This window comes from Mytilus edulis, chromosome 13 (genome assembly GCF_963676685.1).
Source record: "Mytilus edulis chromosome 13, xbMytEdul2.2, whole genome shotgun sequence".
In the NCBI taxonomy this organism is placed as follows: domain Eukaryota; kingdom Metazoa; phylum Mollusca; class Bivalvia; order Mytilida; family Mytilidae; genus Mytilus; species Mytilus edulis.
The window spans coordinates 6,132,926-6,140,894 of record NC_092356.1 but is presented as its reverse complement, the minus strand read 5'-3'; positions in this window follow the sequence as shown (position 1 = coordinate 6,140,894).

Sequence of the window (7,969 nt, the reverse complement as noted above, 5' to 3'; positions counted from 1 at the left end):
TCAGCCAGGATTAGCGATATGGTGAATCTTAAAAAATATCCTGAACCACTTGGTTTAAATGAGCACACCTCAGCATGCATGACTTATTTATGCGCAGATCCACCAATCAAACAATAGCCAAAATGAATGAACGGCATACCCATCCATGTTCAGAAGTTTGAAATACAGATACAGATACTGACTTCAGTGACCGTTTTATATTACGTAAACAGAAAAGAATCAAAATATTGCTGATTTGCTATGCTGCTATATAGATTTACATAATAGACATGATTAAGTGCTTATATGGTTAGTTTTGATTGACATGTTTAATCAATTTTATTATGAGTCAGCATGGTCAGCCTGAGGTTTCAAATTACTGAAATTTTGTTTTGCGAGACAATATTTTGAATACAAACAAGACATGCCAACAATCAACAAAATTTATATAATGGCAATCCATTCTGACATCAAAATATAATAATGCTGATTTACTATGCTGCTATATCATTTTGTATATATTGATTTACATAATAAAGAGCGAATATGGTCAGTTTTAAAAAACAATTTATTATTTGAGTCAGCTTGAGGTATCAAATTACTGAAATTTTGTTGACTCCTTAAAATAATTTTATCATATGAGTCAGCTTGAGGTATCAAATCACTGAAATTATGTTTACGTGTTAAAATAATGTTATCATATAAGTCAACCTGAGGTATCAAATCACTGAAATTATGTTTACGTGTTAAACTAATGTTATTATATGAGTCAGCTTCAGCATTGTTGAGGTATCAAATCACTGAAATTTTGTTTACGGGTTAAAATAATTTTATCATATGAGTCAGCTTGAGGTATCAAATCACTGAAATTATGTTTACGTGTTAAAATAATTTTATCATATAAATAAGTCAACTTGAGGTATAAAATCACTGAAATTATGTTTACGTGTTAAACTAATTTTATTATATGAGTCAGCTTCAGCATTGTTGAGGTATCAAATCACTGACATTTTGTTGACGCGTTAAAATAATTTTATCATATGAGTCAGCTTGAGGTATCAAATCACTGACATTTTGTTTATAAATGTGTTTAAATAATTTTTATTTATGAGTCAGCTTCAGCATTGTTGAGGTATCAAATCACTGAGATTTTGTTTACGCGTTAAAATAATTTTATCATATGAGTCAGCTTGAGGTATCAAATCACTGAAATTATGTTTACGTGTTAAAATAATTTTATCATATAAGTCAACTTGAGGTATCAAATCACTGAAATTATGTTTACGTGTTAAACTAATTTTATTATATGAGTCAGCTTCAGCATTGTTGAGGTATCAAATCACTGAAATTTTGTTTACGGGTTAAAATAATTTTATCATATGAGTCAGCTTGAGGTATCAAATCACTGAAATTATGTTTACGTGTTAAACTAATTTTATTATATGAGTCAGCTTCAGCATTGTTGAGGTATCAAATCACTGAAATTTTGTTGATGCTTTAAACAATGTTAAAATAATTTTATCATATGAGTCAGCTTGAGGTATCAAATAACTGAAATTTTGTTTATGGTTAAACTAATTTTATTATATGAGTCAGCTTCAGCATTGTTGAGGTATCAAATCACTGAAATTTTGTTTACGCGTTAAAATAATTTGATCATATGAGTCAGCTTGAGGTATCAAATCACTAAAATTTTGTTTATGTGTTTAAATAATTTTTATTTATGAGTCAGCTTCAGCATTGTTGAGGTATCAAATCACTGAAATTTTGTTTACGCGTTAAAATAATTTTATCATATGAGTCAGCTTGAGGTATCAAATCACTAAAATGTTGTTGACGTGTTAAAATAATTTTATTATATGAGTCAGCTTGAGGTATCAAATCACTGAAATTTTGTTTACGTGTTAAACTAATTTTATTATATGAGTCAGCTTCAGCATTGTTGAGGTATCAAATCACTGAAATTTTGTTGACGCGTTTAAATAATTTTATCATATGAGTCAGCTTGAGGTATCAAATGCCTGAAATTTTGTTTATGTGTTTAAATAATTTTTATTTATGAGTCAGCTTCAGCATTGTTGAGGTATCAAATCACTGAAATTTTGTTTACGCGTTACAATAATTTTATCATATGAGTCAGCTTGAGGTATCAAATCACTGAAATTTTGTTGACGTGTTAAACTTATTTTATTATATGAGTCAGCTTGAGGTATCAAATCACTGAAATTTTGTTTACGTGTTAAACAAATTTTATTATATGAGTCAGCTTCAGCATTGTTGAGGTATCAAATCACTGAAATTTTGTTGACGCGTTAAAATAATTTTATTAAATAAGTCAACTTGAGGTATCAAATCACTGAAATTTTGTTGACGCATTAAAATAATTTTATTATATGAGTCAGCTTCAGCATTGTTGAGGTATCAAATCACTGAAATTTTGTTGACGAGTTAGAATAATTTTATTATGTGAGTCAGCTTGAGGTATCAAATCACTGAAATTTTGTTGACGTGTTAAAATAATTTTATTATATGAGTCAGCTTGAGGTATCAAATCACTGAAATTATGTTGACACGTTAAAATAATTTAATTATATGAGTCAGCTTGAGGTATCAAATCACTGAAATTTTGTTGCAAGAGACTTTTTTGGATAAAAAGATAACATGCTGGCAATCTAGATTGACTGAGATAAAAATTGTAAATTATTTATTAAAAGAATCAAATTTTAAAACCAGACAATTAATTTCTAAATTAAGGGTTAGTGACCATAACCTAGAGGTTGAAATGGGAAGATATAAAAATGTACCCAGAGATCAAAGGTTATGTAAACTTTGTAATAAAATTGATGATGAATACCATTTGTTTCTATATATGGATTGATATATGTAAATCTCGATTTAAAAACACAAGAAAAATTTTGCATTTTATGTTCGTTCTAGTTAACGATTAAAACAATCCTCTTTTCTTTTATATACTTTATAACCCACTTTTACAAATAGAGACAATTTAAGTTTACAATTGGTATTTGTATGTGTATTTATTGAGTTAGTGGCATGACTAATATTCTCTCTATCAATCATGTGACCTTAATTTCTACAGGGGCAGTGTTTTGTCGTTAATTCAATATGGCCACACTATGGAATTATGTAATTTTATTTTAGACTTGTTTGGGATATTATATTCACTGATCAAATCTAGGCGAACCCCATCAAAAAGGCAGATTTCTTCAAGTGTTGGGTTTTTTATTAAAATGATTTCAAAAAGTTTAAAATTTTGAAAATGTGTCTCTGAGTGAACAGACGGCTTGTTTCTTTTTTCGAAACGGCCATATCAATTTTTTTTTCTTTTTTTTTTTGTGACGTTTGTGTCTTCTCTCTAAAACCATAACACTGTTTTTGATTTGTTAAAGTATAACATGTACATTGTATAACCTTTCATGATACGGGTTATGTTCTTCTTGTATATTTAATGTTGGTATGATAATTTACCCATGACAAGAGGGGTTGTGCTTTATTTTCATATGATAGGAGATACAATTTGGGTAAGGGATTAGATTTAGGGTAAGTGTTTTTCATTACTCTTCTGTTGGAAATTAAATAAATAACATTATTTTTCCATATGCTTTCATTCAAAACTTTACTTTAATAAAAAAAAAAGTAGCAGATAAGAGATCATGACGATTTTTAAAAAGTTTAGATTCAGTATCTAAATTCAAACTTTAAACATGTTTTTTTAGTATTCAAATTTAGGTCAATACTAGACTCCCAATTTTAGAATCCACATATGGTTAATACCACTAGTCTACGCTATTAGACAATAAACAATCAGCCCACTTTGAATTTAGATCGCCGACATTACGACCGATTTGCAACCAAACACCCAAGTAAAAACAAATGTGGTAGCCTACTGGGCGTAGTTGTAAACACATTTTCAAAAGAAACTTATTTATGTTGCACAAACTAGAACATGATCTGTTTTCAACTTGTCAGGTCATTACTCTTTTGTTCTAATTAAAGATAATGAACATTATTGTTCTTTATGCATTCATTCAAAAGTTTCTTTCACTAAAAAAATAAAAACATTTAAATTTAAAATCTCAACGATTTATAAATACATTTTTTGCAATTCTTATTAAGGTCAATGTTAAACACCAGATTTCAAATTTTTAACTTATGTTTGCATTACAAATAGATATATATTATTCCCTTTTTTATAATTAGTCAACGTAAACATATATTTATGGTATACAAGCCAGACTAGTAGATTCATATGTTTGAAGCAAAACTTTTGAGATTTCATTTGTTAAAATTCGAAATTTTTAATGTTTTTCATAATCTGGTGCAGTTACATCTGCTTCAAACACGATTTGGTCTCTGTTGGAGGAAAGTCTCCTTGGTAACCATACAGCATTTTCTTATTTTATATGTAAATACGATAATACGATTCAAAGTTTTATAAGTTCATGTCTAAACGACGCCTGATTTTTTTGTTTTCGAAAATTTGTTCACTGCTGTTATAGTTGATAATACAAATAACCGCTTGACTTCCCTCTTTACATTATTTTCCACCCAGTTGTATTTCTAAAGAGCTTATGTCGGTAACCTAGGGTATACATAACGTGTTTTGTTTTTTTAGTATTCGTTTTGTATTAATTACATTTACGTTGTACTTTCTTTGTTTAACAAATAAATGTTCGGTAAGCATTGAGTAAAGCAACAGTGAACAGAGCTATTATATTTCATTTCGTATATTATCAATAACCGATGATATGATATACACATCGATCATACTTAAAAGAAATAATGAGAGAAAAAATAATCGTGTAATGAAGATTATGCAAAGGAAATGCATAATAGTCAATAAAATAATTAAATCTTCCATATCTTTTATATATTTTTGTCTTCTACATTTTATTATTAGTTTAAACCAAATGAATTTTATCCACACCATTGAGCAACCGGTCAGAGTAAGATGTTGTTAAGTAATGATTCGATTTCCATGTAACATTTTACAAGACTGCATTTTGTTCACTTTAATATTTAATTTCGCATTCTTTCCGCTACGATTTGAAAACACAAGACAAATTTCAAATGATCTTTTACATTTTATGTTCGTTCTAGTTAACGGTTAAAACAATCCTCTTTTCTTTTATATACTTTATAACCCACTTTAACAAATAGAGACAATTTAAGTTTACAATTGGTATTTGTATGTGTATTTATTGAGTTAGTGACTAATATTCTCTCTATCGATCATGTGATCTTAATTTCCACAGGGGCAGTGTTTTGTCGTTAATTCAATATGGCCACAATATGGAATTATGTAATTTTATATTTGACTTGTTTGGGATTTTATATTCACTGGTCAAATCTAGGCGAACCCCATCAAAAAGACAGATTGTTTTTGTATTATTAGAAATAAAAAGATGTGGTATGGGTGTCAATGAGACACTCTCCATCCAAGTCACAATATGTAAAAAGTAAACAATTGTAGGTTAAAGTACAGACCGACATATGACATCATACGTTGTGTTGGCGTTGTATAAGATTGCGAGCAAAAACCAAGGTTAAGGGCATATCCAACAGTTTCAGGGGAGGTAATAACAAACGTAAACGTCGTCTATTGTTTCCCGTAATTTAACGTTGTTTCAACGACGTCATAACGGAATCACCATTGGAATTGCTATGGCCGTCTGGAAAGGGCGGGTTCTTTCATCAAAGGAAAGGGAACGGCGGGAATCGACAGAAAACTCATACAGAATATTAACAGAAATAGAACTCAAATCTTTAAAGATATCTTTGTCGTCTTGGTCTATTATAACAGAACCGCAATTATCTTGATCATTATAGACCATACTCACTTAATTTCGTTCTATTGAAATTATCTTCAATACAGTAGAGAACAACGAGAACAAATGCGTAATGATATATCATTGCATGAGAATGCAAATTGTAATTAATTCTTTACCAAACTTTTCCGAGATTTTGTCATTCAGGATAGAAAACTCACAGTTTAGTTTTACTTAAGAAAGATGAAAAAAAACTGGTTTCTTGAGAAAATATAAGATACGGCGTAAACTAACATTTATCATGCATCTAGCTTTGCGTTGCAGTCCTAATGTACAGTATATACATAATATAGTAGATCTTTAAATGAATACGACCTTTAACTGGTAAACAATGTAAAACAAAAGATGACACGGTAATAAAAACAAAATTGAAATAGGAAAACATTGTTATGTATACTCTGACATGCAAGTAGAAAATATCTGACGATTTTGATGTTTACTTATGTATGAGGAACAAATATAATTTCGCAAAGAAAAACGGTGTAGGTCTTGATGTAGGTCATGACTAATTAGACACACTCTCATAAAATCAGCGGGTCCATAATAGGATAGGGAAAAACAGCCATCAAAATACCATAATTCAAAATTGGGGAAAAGTGGGGAGGGCTAATAGCTTAACTCAAGACTTTGATCGTATTCAATTTTATTCTAGTACGGCATACGTTTTACCGCTAGCAAACTCTTTATCTTAATAATGTATCAATGATTTACTTCAGTTCCACTTTCGCCTCGTCCTAAATATGCGTGATATATTTGCCACTGGAGCACGGGAGCAATCAAGTTATCAGTTTCATATAGTGATGCATAATCATCAGTTTTCAACGGATAATTGTCTCAAACAATTTTCCAGTTTTGATATTTTATTCTTATTTATATTTTGTTTTTTAACGATAATTTTAGAATTTCTTTCCGCATCTTTCTCTTTGAATTCATTTGTTTGAATAATCAAAAATAATATAGTAGTCTACAATTCTACATCATTGGTTACATTGTATGCAGTCAAACTAGGTGGAGGGCAGTAGAACAGAAAACAATCTCCATTGTGTATAAATGCAGTAACTCATATATTGAAGCGTAAAACAACGGCAGTCAGGCTCGTTTTTCGGCCCTTTCGTTTATTCTCAAGCTTTTGTCTTACTTATCTGCTTTTTTTTTAAATAAAGCTGTTTTTTTAATATCTTCAACTGCAAAAGTCGCAACAGATGTGTTAAAATCAGCCATGTGACTTATTGAAGATTCATGTTGTTGTTTAGATATTTTATTTGAAGTTCGTATATCCAGTCAACCATTTATTTAATTGTTTTTTTAACGTATAGATGGCGCGAAACTAACTGCACTATGCATCGGATATACATTTTTATTTCGACTAAACGAGGCTGCAAATTTGTACATCCGAGCAGCTAAACGGCCGCACCAAATTTTAGCAAAGATATACTTCTCGGATGGGAGAAGTCCAGAGATGTGAATATTTCTATACCCAATTAATCCTTTTGTTTTGAAAAAGATTTTAAAGGTATACATTAATACGACAGCAACCCAACAACCCATATAATTCAAAACACTAAGAGTCAACATACAGACTTTTGTTATAGCTAGAAGCCTATAAAGAATAAAAAGCCCGACACTGCAAAATGAAATAATACGGAGTCAGTGAGTTTTTCACTATCGGGTTTCACAACTTTGACGAACACAATAGTAAAACTATCTGAATTGCTATCTCGTCCAGATACTGGTTCATTCTAAATAAGAAGATGCGATACGAGTGCTATCCAGACAAATACCCAACAAAGTCAAATTGTATAAATACATTTGTCTGCCACACCGTCGCACTGCTTTTGAAAAATTAGCGGGTAAATATAACGTTATTTTCCGAAACGTCTTAATTTTTGGCGCAATTTGTGAGGCTTACGGGAGGGATTGAGTAAACAGTATTGTATTACTCAATTTTTCTCAAAAACGAGTATGGTGACAAATATTTTTCAAAACGTTATGACGTTCCGTTTTTTTAAAAGAAACACATATCTTACTTTGGGGAAATCGACACCGTTAGAAATATTTCAAAAAATCAAAAATGTGGATTTCATATGTTCATTTCTTGCCGATGTTTGGGTCCACCATAACGTTTTTGGCTTTATTTTAGTAAG